Source organism: Bos indicus, chromosome 5, assembly GCF_029378745.1.
Source record: "Bos indicus isolate NIAB-ARS_2022 breed Sahiwal x Tharparkar chromosome 5, NIAB-ARS_B.indTharparkar_mat_pri_1.0, whole genome shotgun sequence".
Taxonomy (NCBI): domain Eukaryota; kingdom Metazoa; phylum Chordata; class Mammalia; order Artiodactyla; family Bovidae; genus Bos; species Bos indicus.
In genome coordinates, this window is record NC_091764.1 from 19,247,101 (window position 1) to 19,260,138 (window position 13,038).

At 38.6% G+C, this 13,038-nt stretch overlaps 1 long non-coding RNA gene and 1 other non-coding gene across 3 annotated transcripts in view; one reads left to right on the top strand and one right to left on the bottom strand.

The window, feature by feature from the left end:
• Nucleotides 1-13,038, bottom strand: part of LOC139183060 (uncharacterized) — a 100,981-nt gene that overhangs the window by 54,509 nt on the left and 33,434 nt on the right. The window lies entirely within an intron of this gene.
• TRNAK-UUU (transfer RNA lysine (anticodon UUU)) lies at nucleotides 3,381-3,453 on the top strand. Its single transcript has one exon. It is a non-coding gene; the product is annotated as a tRNA-Lys (tRNA).

Genomic DNA, 13,038 nt, shown 5'->3' on the forward strand with positions numbered 1-13,038 from the left:
AGTAGAAATGTTACTATTTAAAATTAATCAGAAATACATCATCAGCTACTTGACAGAGGGCAAACACTGCTCAGAAAATATTTTTAATGAGATTCACTTCCAAATTTCTTCTTCAGAGTATGTATGATCTCATTCTTCCATATGAATATATATGTCTCCTAAATGTCATATACAAAATAGATAGATAGATAGACGGAAATAGATGAATAGATGGATAGATCAACCTTCTAGGCAAATTTGAACACTGAGGAATGATCTTCATTTTTAAGTTAGACATTTAATACCCTTTAGGCCAGACTTTTTTAGACTAGAATTTTTCAGACATAAAATTTGCTGACCCAGGAAATGAAATGTTCTATTAAAATAACTGACATATTCTTCAACAACCTTTCAAATATCACGTTTGAAAGCTCATCAAAAATTATTTTCAAGACCCACTGTGCGAAAGGCACTGTTCTAGACTCCTGGAAATGGGCAGAGGCCTATTTTCTAAAGAGGACATAGAACATCAAGAAAACAAAAAGACAGGATGATTGCAGATAATAACACATGCTTTGAGGAAAAGGAAACAAGCTGATTGAATGGGATTGAACCAGAGGCAGCAGAGATGAGGGGAGGTTAATCTAGACCATTTGTGAGATACATTCTCATTGAGGAATTTACACTGTAACCTGGACAACAAAAACAAGGCAGGCTAAGACGAAAGCTAAGCTTCTAGGTAAAGGGGCCAACATCAGCAAAAATTTACAGTAGAAACCATCTTGGTGTATTCAAGGAATACAATAAGAGTCAGGCAATAAAAGAGTCCAGTGAAGGAGGGGAGAGAGAGTGTGGAGGTCAAATCACAGAATTTAGATAATTTCTTGTAAGTCATATGGTGTTTGAGTTTTTGTTTCTAGGTGCAATTGATAACCATTTTAAGGTTGATTTGAATTGCGTTGTTTAAAAAAAAATCACTCTGGCAGATACATCTTGAATGGTATTTGATAGAACCTCATCTATATCCATTTTTCATAACTGGAAACAAAAATATATTACTAGTTCAAATGAAGAAATCAGTCAATTATTTTCACTTTCAGTATTTATATCTGAATTTAATGTATCTCTCACTTAACCAGATACCTTTCTATCTGGCATAAATCTTGTCCATATTTATTTCTGATAAAAACCTTAAAAAGTAACTTTTGAAGAAATGTTATAAATATTTTTTCTCCACTCACTGTTATTTTAAAGAATCCAAAGGAACTGTGAAGCCCAAGTTCAGTTCAGTTGCTCAGTCGTGTCCAACTCTCTGTGACCCCATGGACTGCAGTACGCCAGGCTTCCCTGTCCATCACCAACTCCCAGAGTTTGCTCAGACTCATGTCCATTGAGTCAGTGATGCCATCCAACCACCTCATCCTCTGTCGTCCCCTTCTCCTCCTGCCCTCAATCTTTCCCAGCATCAGGGTCTTTTCCAATGAGTCAGCTCTTCACATCAGGTGGACAAAGTATTGGAGTTGCAGCCTCAGCATCAGTCCTTCCAATGAATATTCAGGGCTGGTTTCCTTTAGGATTGACTGGTTTGATCTCCTTGCTGTCCAAGGGACTTTCAAGAGTCTTCTCCAGCACCACAGTTTGAAAGTATCAATTCTTTGGCACTCAGCCATCTTGGTCCAACTCTCACATCCATACATAACTGCTGGAAAAACCATGTCTTTGACTGTGTGGACCTTCGTTGGCAAAGTGATATCTCTGCTTTTTAATATGCTGTCTAGGTTGGTCATAGCTTTCCTTCCAAGGAGCAAGCATCTTTTAATTTCATGGCTGCAGTCACCATATCAGTGATTTTGGAGCCCAAGAAAATAAAGTCTGTCACTGTTTCCATTGTTTCCCCATCTATTTGCCATGAAGTGATGGGATCAGATGCCATGATCTTAGTTTTCTTAATGTTGAGTTTTAAGCCAGCTTTTTCACTCTCCTCTTTCACTTTCGAGAGACTCTTGAGTTCCACTTCACTTTCTGCCATTAGGATGGTGTTATCTGCATATCTGAGGTTATTGATATTTCTCCCTGCAATCTTGATTCCAGCTTGTGCTTCATCCAGTACATTCGCATGATGTACTCTGCATATAAGTTAAATAAGCATGGTGACAATATACAGCCTTGACGTACTCCTTTTCCAATTTGGAAGCACTCCGTTGTTCCATGTCTGGTTCTAACTGTTGCTTCTTGACCTGTATACAGATTTCTCCAGAGGCAGGTAATCAGTTCAGTTCAGTCGCTCAGCTGTGTCCAACTCTTTGCAACCCCATGAATTGCAGCACGCCAGGCCTCCCTGTCCATCACCAACTCCCGGAGTTCACTCAAACTCACGTCCATCGAGTCGGTGATACCATCCAGCCATCTCATCCTCTGTCGTCCCCTTCTCCTCCTGCCCCCAATCCCTCCCAGCATCAGTGCCTTTTCCAATGAGTCAACTCTTCACATGAGGTGGCCAAAGTACAGGAGTTTCAGCTTTAGCATCATTCCTTCCAAAGAAATCCCAGGGCTGATCTCCTTTAGGATGGACTGGTTGGATCTCCTTGCAGTCCAAGGGACTCTCAAGAGTCTTCTCCAACACCACAGTTCAAAAGCATCAATTCTTCAGTGCTCAGTCTTCTTCACAGTCCAACTCTCACATCCATACATGACCATTGGAAAAACCATAAGGTGGTCTGGTATTCCCATCTCTTTAAGAATTTCCCACAGTTTGTGGCGATCCACATAGTCAAAGGCTTTAGTTGTAGTCAAGGTAGAAGATGTTTTTCTGGAATTCTCTTGCTTTTTCTATGATCCAATGGATGTTGCCAATTTGATCTCTGGTTCCTCTGCCTTTTCTAAAACCAGCTTGAACATCTGGAAGTTCATGGTTCATGTATTGCTAAAGCCTGGCTTGGAGAATTTTGAGCATTACTTTACTAGCATGTGAGATGAGTGCAATTGTGCAGTAGTTTGAGCATTCTTTGGCATTGCCTTTCTTTGGGATTGGAATGAAAACTGACCTTTTCCAGTCCTGTGGCCACTGCTGAGTTTTCCAAATTTGCTGGCATATTGAGTGCAGCACTTTCATAGCATCCTCTTTTAGGATTTGAAATAGCTCAACTGGAATTCTATTACCTCCACTAGCTTTGTTCATAGTAATGCTTTCTAAGGCCCACTTGACTTCACAATCCAAGATGTTTGGCTCTAAGTTAGTGAGCACACCACCGTGGTAATCTGGGTCATTAAGATCTTTTTGGTATAGTTCTGTGTATGCTTGCCACCTCTTCTTAAATATGTTTTGCTTCTGTTAAGTCCATACCATTTCTGTCCTTTATTTTGCCCATCTTTGCATGAAATGTTCCTTTGGTATCTCTAATGCCCAGATAGCTCAGTCAGTAGAGCATCAGACTTTTAATCTGAGGGTCCAGGGTTCAAGTCCCTGTTCGGACCTCTCTGTTTGCTTCTCTGGTGGCTCAGATGGTAAAAAATCTGCCTGCAGTGCAGGAGACCTGGGTTTAATACCTGAGTTTGGAAGATCCCCTGGAGGAGGGCATGGCAACTGACTCCAGTATTGTTGCTGGAGAATCCCCATGGACAGAGGAGCCTGGCGGGCTACAGTCCATGGGGTCACAAAGAGTGAAACCCAAATTTGTCTCTAAATCAATTTGCTCTTTTTCTTTCTTTAATTAGCTATGATTTGTTATTTCAGAGTTGCTGAGGAATAGAAATATCTTGATAGTATGGTCTTTTTCTAAGCAGAAAAACCAACATTGATATACCTATTTTGGAATGAAAAGGAACAAAATATTTTCATGATACAGAAAAATCAAATATGACAGACACTTTTCTTTTTAATAGCCTGTTTTCAACACTTGTCTTATAACTAGTTTTTCCAGCTATATTTTTGGTACATGTGAACATGTCCAGTCACCTCTACAGCAAGCCCTCAACATTTTGTCCACTTTAGGTAGCCAGGGTTTTAGATATCCAAGCAACTTACTTCACAGTGCTAAAAAAAAAAAAAAAAAAAAAAAAAGGAATATGCATAAATTTCAAAGGATTCACTCCTTCAAACAGTATAGAGAGCTGAGCACAAAAAATTTACAATCAAAAGTCAAGAACACAGAGACATCCTGATTCCAGTAATAGCAGACTACATAATGAGGGCAAGTTCTATGGTATAAATACTTCTATTTGAAAGCATTGAAGAGCCAAAGGAGCATTGAAAAAAAGGACAAAGATCCAGGAAAAGGCAGAAACCCAGAAAGAAAACTTTTCTATTTGGGGCCACTTTTCCCCTTGGAGACTTGTGCCAATTCCAGTTAAAGTGGCTGGGAAGCTGAGAAACTGAGCCAGAGTACTTTTGACAATCTGCCAGAGTTAGGGGGACACAGTTTGGGGCCAGGGTCTACCAAGAAGGAGCGCTCACTCTTTGATCTCTGTTGAGACCTGAACATCACATCTTAAGGATGAACTCAGAATAGACAGGCTTTTTAAAGATTGCAGGACACCTTTACAACATCTCTACATGTGAAAATTAGCATATCACAAACACAGTCAGAAGCTTTGCAGAGCAAATATTAATTCTCTTTTAAAAAAGGTAAGATTATCCTAGACCTCAGATTATTTCTAAAAACAGTTGTGCACAATGTACTAAACACAACAAAAAATAACCAGGCACAAGAGAAATAAAATTATATAAACTGGAAACAGCAGAAAAAATAGACAATAAGCTAACAACAGTTACTTTAAGGTATTAGATTTATCAGATACAGACTTTAAAGTGTAATATTTTACTATTTTACATTGTTGATGAAGAAAAAAGCCAAGATTGAGAAATTCAACAGGGAACTGGAACACTAGTAATAAACAGCCACATAGAAGCTCCAAAAACTTTGTTGAAAAACACAATAATTGAAATTAAGAATACAATGGATGGTTTAACAACAGATTAAATGAGTTGAAGAGGAAATTTGTGAAGTGAGGGTTAGATCAAAAGAAACATTCAGAATAAAATGAGACATAAAAGGATGGAAAGACACTCAGCTGATGCAGTGAGAAACTCTACCATATAATAGGGTTCATGAAAAATAGAGACCAGTTGGGACAGAAGCAACATATAAAGGATAATGATTATAAACACCAAACCAAGGATTCGGGAATTCCTCCTTAATGATGCAGTATGAAAGCTTTCCATCTGAGGCAAGGCATAAGACAATGATACCTCCTCTAACCACTTTTATGGAAACTTTAAGAATAAAAAGGAAGAAATATAGTTGTCATTATTCTCAGACAATATGATTACATGAATAGGAAATCCAAAAGAATCTATAGTTCAATTATTAAAATTAATAGTTAAAATGAAGAAAATTACTTAATTTTGCTAACCCTGAAAATAATGATTCATTCAAAACAATTCCTTAGTAAGTATTCTTAACAGGCAAATAGGAAATATAAATAAATAAGAAAGTACAACTAATAAAAGGGCAAAATAAGTCTTAATCTCTGAAACCAATGAGGCAAAGTGATAGTCAAAAAAAAAAAAAGTTCACATCTTTTCCATCATGTACGTACTCGGCGCTGAGCTGCAACAAATACAGCACATGTTGTGTCAGGCACTTGGGGAATGGAGAAATGGTCAAAGTTGATTCTTCTTTGCCTTTTTTTCAATCTGTGTCTGATACGTTTAATACTTTGAAGTAACTGTTACTCGATTTCTACTGTATTTTTTCTGCTGTTTCCAATTTATGCGATTTTATTTCCTTAGTGCTTAGTTATAGCTTATAGTCTATTTACAGAGCTAAGACTACTGCAGTTGGCAATCAGTTGCAAAGGAGTATGCTATGCTATGCTATGCTGAGTCACTTCAGTCGTGTCCGACTCTGTGTGACCCCACAGACGATAGCCTAACAGGCTCCCCGTCCCTGGGATTCTCCAGGCAAGAACACTGGAGCGGGTTGCCATTTCCTTCTCCAAAGCATGAAAGTGAAAAGTGAAAGTGAAGTCGCTCAGTCCTGTCCGACTCTTAGCGACCCCACGGACTGCAGCCTACCAGGCTCCTCCATCCATGGGATTTTCTAGGCAAGAGTACTGGAGTGGGGTGCCATTGCCTTCTCCAGCAAAGGAGTATAAGTCTTATTTATTCATTTGGGCATATCCTCACTCAACAAAAGAATATTGACTTCCTATCCTCCATGAATCAAGCATTTTTCCCGAGACATTAAGAAAGATAAACAGAAATAAGACAAAATTTTAGCATTAGAGAAAAGACCAAAGAAGAGAGATCGGAAGCAAGGTCTGAAGATACAGGAAATGTTTTGTGGAGGACCCAAGAACTAAGCTAACCTTGCAATAGTGGAGAGAATTTGGGAATAGCCAGGATTTGGCTACCCAAAAACGAGGGACTTATCTGGTGGTCCAGTGGTTAACAATTCATCTGCCAATGCAGGGGACACAGGTTTGAGTGGAAAGATTCCACACGCCATGGAGCAGCTAAGCCCTGCACAACAACTATTGAGCCCTCTCTCCTAAAGCCTGTGCTCTAGAACAAGCGAAGCCACAGCAATGAGAAGCCCGCTCACCGCAGCGAAGAGTAGCCCCTACTCTCTTCAACTAAAGAAAGCCCGCGCCCAGTAATGAAGACTCAGCACAGCCCGAAATAAATAAAACTTATTTATTTAAGTTTAGAAAAAATAAAATAAAAAGTGGGAATAGACATGGGATGGTCATGCATTCCATCTCATAGACCAAAAGTTCAAATAGAAATTGGGAGAAATAAGGATGGATTTTTCTTAGTTTAAAAAGCCTACCAGAAGAATCCAGAATTCAGGCAGTTCACCAATCAGGATGAACTCTGGGCTTTTTGTACACGAGAAATGTCAAGACATACCCCTAATTACCTTTACTCTCTGTTTCCTAGAGTTAACAAGTATTTATTGCGTGTCTGTTTTAGGTAGATGAGCATGGTGTTTAGAAGCATGGATTTCAGAGTCAGATTGGCCATGTTTGAACCTGCCTCCACCACTTACTAACCCTAAGTGACCTAGACACTCTCATCATATGGAAAAGGGATCCTGATAATATTACTTCACAGATCTTTTACAAACGCTAAACGAATTAATCCACGTTACAACTTGCCCGATGCCTAGCACAAAATAGACACAGCTGTAATAATTATTGTTACCTCTTTTATGTCAAATGTTACCCCAAACACTGTGATAGATTTATTTTTTTTAAGTCTCTCCCAGCAAAGACCTTTAAAATTTACTTGGAGTTTTCGTGGGGGAAGTTGCCACTGAAGTGTATAGTGAAGGATACTTAATATCATGAAGAAATATTCAAATATATTGTGAAAAGAAAAAAACAAAGGAAACTGCAGTAGGGAACTGAAAGTATAGTCTCAAGTATCTTTTTTTGAACTCAGATTGGGTTTCTAAAATTCCAGAAAATAGGAGCAACTCTCTCTGGGTACTAGAAGTATGAGTGCTTTTTTTTTTTTTTTTTTCAGTTATTTTGTTTTTTGAAAATTTTTATTTTGTGTTGGGATATAGACGATTAACAATGTAGTGATAGTTTCAGATGAACAATACAGGGATTCAGCCATACATATACACGCACCTATTCTGCCCCAAACTCCCCTCCCATCCAGGCTGCCGCATAACATTGAACAGAGTTCCATGTGCTGTACACAGTAGGTCCTTGATGGTTACCCATTTTAAACATAGTAGTAGGTACAGCCAACAGTCTGTGAGTCTCTTTCTGTTTTGTAAGTTCATTTGTATCATTTCTTCTTTGATTCCACATTTAAGGGATGTCATATGACATCTCTTCTCTGATTGACTTCACTCAGCATGACAATTTCTAGGTCCATCCATCTTTCTGCAGGAGTGTTTTTAAGAAACATTATTGGATTATAAACTTGAGGGAGAGACAGTGGGTGTAGTGGGGTTCACAGGCTTTGGGATCATAAAGAAGTGGGTAGATATCTCAGCTAAATCTCTGCCTGTGCAACCTCGAAAGAGTTTTTATTCCTTTTATCTGTTCATTTTAACTTTCTCAGCCTCTGCTTCTTTCATCTACAAAATGAGAGTGCCTAGCACTTGTAGATGATTTACACACAGTGATTATTTCAGCAAGGCAAACTAACTTCCCCACAGCATTCATTCACAGCCTTCATCACCAGCCGCACAACTTCACCACAAGCCCAAGTCCATGCCATTGGCCACTCAGTGTAACCAGAGCTACAAGGTGATCATATTGGTCTCAGACCCTTTTTAAATACTCAGTGATGTCCAAGGCAATAGAAGTGTGTATTTGTTTCTTCATTCATCTGGCAAGAATTGATGTTGAATACCAGAATTTGCAGTAGTATATGCTAGGTGCTAGACTTTGTAAATATCTTGCTGGTCACAAAGTATGAAATTAAAATCCATTTTCATTAACATTCATTCAACGACTATTCATGAATTGTATTTACTATGCTAAGCAATGAGTAAGAAATTAGTTTATCCCCAATCCATTTCTTCTAGCCTCTTAGAGAAACTACAGTTGGTTCTGCTTGTGGTTTCAAAAAGAGAACTAAAATTATATTTACCTTTGACTATAAATAGCATTGGAATAAGCACAAGTCAAATAATTTCTGACTGATCGAATCCTAGCAGCTCCTATATGACATTTCAATCTTTTCATGCTGTTTTTGAGCCATTTGAGTTGAGATATTTTGAATTTACTTGTTTCAAAAGTCAAGATCAGATGCTTTCTCATATTCTATCACAGTTTCAGGCAACACTGGAAGTTTAAAAGGTTTAATTTAATCTGAAAGTCTCTTATTTCATAATCGTCAATGCCAGGTAACCAAAACTTGAATGAAGGAAAAAAGAAAGAGCAGCAGAGCCTCTTCCTTCACAGCAGTTTTTCATGCAAATCTATCTCTGAAATCCATGCAGAATTAGATTCAAGAAATGGTACTCTTATGAAAAGTGTGCCACCCATCCCTATTGTTCACAATAGTTGTCACAGCAAAAAGTTTAAAGCAATCTATAGTAATAGAAGACTAGTTAAATAAAGTATTGTATTTTCACAGAATGGAATATACAGTCATTGAGATATCATAGACAAACGAGACATGGAAAATTCTACAAAATAAATTGCTATATAAAAATCAGATTACAAAATAATAGTTATAGGACATTTCAACCTCACAATTTTGACCCAGCTATTTTTGTCTCTAAAGAAATTTTGACCCTGAGGATATTTTACAGTACAAACATTTTGATAAGATTAGGCTAATATTGAACAAATTTTCAAGAAATTGGGTCCCAGAGAGTTCTTGAGTGGTCCAGTGGTTAAGGCTCCATGCTCCCATTGCAGGGGGCATGGGTTCAATCCCTGGTTGGGGAACTAAGATCCCACATGCTGTGAAGTCCAGCAAAAAAAAAGAAAGAAATTATGTCCCAGACAAACACCACTGAGCAATTTATTTCTTGATCAAAATAGTACTGTAACCATTTTTAATTTTTTTTTAAATTTTCTTCTTTATTTAACTGAGCTCATTTCATTGACATTAGTTGTTTTCCACCTAAATTATAAAATCATAATTTCATTCATCAACAAGGTTTTTGTCACATCAATTTTTTTTTATTTCTTTCAATCTTTGTGAGTTTTTCTTTTGTCACCATTATATCTACCAAGTTCAACATTTCTGGGTGCGAGTTTGCAAATCTAAATATTGTTAAGATCTTATTCTTCTATTAATTTTAATCAATGACAATTTTTACCACGTGCAGTTTAAGACATTGTCAATTTTATCCCATGGAGATTATTTGTACCAGTAACATTTAATGCAAATGTTATTATTTCTCAATTAACCCATATGAAAACTGAAAGCAAATAATAAAAAAAAAAGGGGGAAGGGAAAGAGGCCAAGAAAGGAAAAGAAAATGAGTGAATGAAAGAGAGAACAGGTGAATGAGGAAGGCAAGAAAGAATAAAGAAAAGGGAGACAAAAAGAAACATGTGAAGAAAGAAACAGGTCAACACATAAGAGTAGTCAAAGCAGAGGGATCAAAATGGTGGGATAGAATATGACTAAAATATAACATAATAATGCTATCTTTTCAAGCTTAATCTGGAGAAGGCCATGGCACCCCACTCCAGTACTCTTGCCTGGGAAATCCCATGGATGGAGGAGGCTGGTAGGCTGCAGTCCATGGGGTTGCTAAGAGTCGGACAGGACTGAGCGACTTCACTTCACTTTTCACTTTCATGCATTGGAGAAGGCAATGGCAACCCACTCCAGTGTTCTTGCCTGGAGAATCCCAGGGACAGAGGAGCCTGGTGGGCTGCTGTCTATGTGGTCGCACAGAGTCAGACACGACTGAAGCGACTTAGCAGCAGCAGCAGCAAGCTTACTCAGACCAGTGCTTGCCCTTGATAAGACAAATTCCTGAAAAACTCCTCCAGAACATTTCTGTAATTCTTGGTTTTGGTCTCCCTACCTATTGATCTGCATGAGAGAAAGGATGAATTCACCACATCAGTGAAGGATGTTTTTCTGTTCAGTTCAGTTCAGTCACTCCATCGTGTCCAACTCTTTGCGACCCCATGGACTGCAGCACGCCAGGCCTCCCTGTCCATCACCAACTCCCAGAGTTCACCCAAACTCATGTCCATTGAGTTGGCAATGCCATCCAACCATCTCATCTTTTTACATGACCATATAACAACCAGTTAAAACATGTAACATTTTATTAATATTTTGTTTGTTCTACATGCTAAACAGTTAACCTAAGGTTGTTCATCAACATGAACACTAGGTATTTGGACATCAATCTGGTTGGGGTACACAGAGGTTGTGATATTTATAGCACAAAATAAAATATATTGATCTCCCTGGTATCAAAGATAAGGCTAAGATCAAGGTAATGAATGTATCAAATGCTTGGTGTTGGTCAAATGCTGGGTAAGGGGCATGAGGGAAAGCACAAAGTAGAGCAGATGAGAACAATGCTGGCATCTTCCCAAATGATGTATTTGCATCCTGGGGCCACCCTTAGAGCCAAGCGAGGTCTTTATTTCTGCCCTTCTTCATCTCCAGCTCCCAAGCAATTAACTTTACTGCCCCAGACCAATAGTGTTCAAACCTCTCACTTCTTTTTTGGAGGCACAGACTCCAAAAATGTTATGCAAAAGCCTAACTTTTTAAATCAGGAAAAGTTACTCTTCTGGAGCCAGAAAGAGCAAGAAAAAAAGCAGGGCTGGTAGAGGGGTAAATCTCACACACTTGGTTTCTTGCTCCTCCCCACTCCAATCACCCCACAGCAGGAACCCTACAGAACCCAGTTTGAACCCCACCGACTTAGACTTCATAAACTATATTCTAGAATCTCTGAAGATAAATTTTACTAGTAAGCTTGCAAGGGTAGAGATGCCACAGCTTTGACAGAGCCTTGAAGGTTGAACCAAAGCATTACTTTTTTTTAGCTGCACCCCAACCAGTCCATTCTAAAGGAGATTAGCCCTGGGATTTCTTCGGAAGGAATGATGCTAAAGCTGAAACTCCAATGCTTTGGCCACCTCATGCGAAGAATTGACTCATTGGAAAAGACTCTGATGCTGGGAGGGATTGGGGGCAGAAGGAGAAGGGGATGACAGAGGATGAGATGGTTGGATGGCATCACTGACTCGATGGACGTGAGTCTGAGTGAACTCCAGGAGTTGGTGATGGACAGGGAGGCCTGGCGTGCTGCGATTCATGGGTTTGCAAAGAGTCGGACACAACTGAGCGACTAAACTGAGGGATTTTAGTTCACCAACCAAAGATCAAACCTGTGCCCCTAGCCTGCATTGGGAGATTGGAGACTTAACCACTGGACCACTGGGGAAGTCCAACCTATTAAAAACTTAAAATTTAAACATCTCTTAGAAGTTCACTGCTGATTTTAAATTAGATTATTAAAAAGAATAATAATGATAGCCCACAATGATATAGCACCTTCTTCTTTCCTGAAAATATTTTAGGTGTTCACACATATTAATATATTTAATTCTCTTAACTCTGAGAGATCAATATTATTATCTCCTACCTAGAGATGAAGAAGTCAAGCCATGGAGAAGTCACTAACTTGTCTGAGGTCATATACCTTGTTAGTGAAGTGGAAAGGTATTAAAATCAAAATCTGATGCATGTTTCATTTGCAAGAGCAAGAAATTATATTTGAACACAATCATGGAAAAATCTTCAATGATTCCAAACCATATGGCAGTATCTTAATAGTTCATTTCAAACAATTTCCATGGAGTCACGGAAATTAATTCTCTAGGCTTAAGTCATAAAAGGTCATGAAAATTTGGCCTGAGTGATTGAAGATCTTTTAGGAGTCTTTGACTCGATAAATTCACTTTTGATGTGAGTAATCTATGACAATAATACCACTGATAAGATAAAATCTACCCAAAAATATACTTTTTCCAAATTTTTGTTGTGTCAAAGGGGGAATTAAAGTAAAAGATACTGTTATCATCAGGGGCATAACATATACCAATAGAAAGAAAATGAGAGAGATCATAACCAGATTCAAAAATTCTAAGTATTATGAAAGACTGATAATGTGAGTGGAAATTATCAATGCAGGATGAGATTTCAAATGGATTTTGGAGATCTCTGGAGTTTTACTAATTTATTTTAAGATTATTAAATATGTATTGAATGCTTAACAACAATAAAAGCTTTAATTTTGATTCTTGAAGGACTACTGCTGCTGCTGCTGCTAAGTCACTTCAGTCGTGTCCGACTCTGTGTGACCCCAGTCATCCAAGCCTATGCCCCAGCCAGTAATGCTGAAGAAGCTGAAGTTGAACGGTTCTATGAAGACCCTCAGTAGCCTTATAGTTCAGTTGGTAAAGAATCTGCCTGCAATGCAGGAGACCTGGGTTCGATTCCTGGGTTGGGAAGATCCCCTGGAGAAGGAAATGGCAATCCACTCCAGTATTCTTGCCTGGAAAATCCCATGGACAGAGGAGCCTGGTGGGCTATAG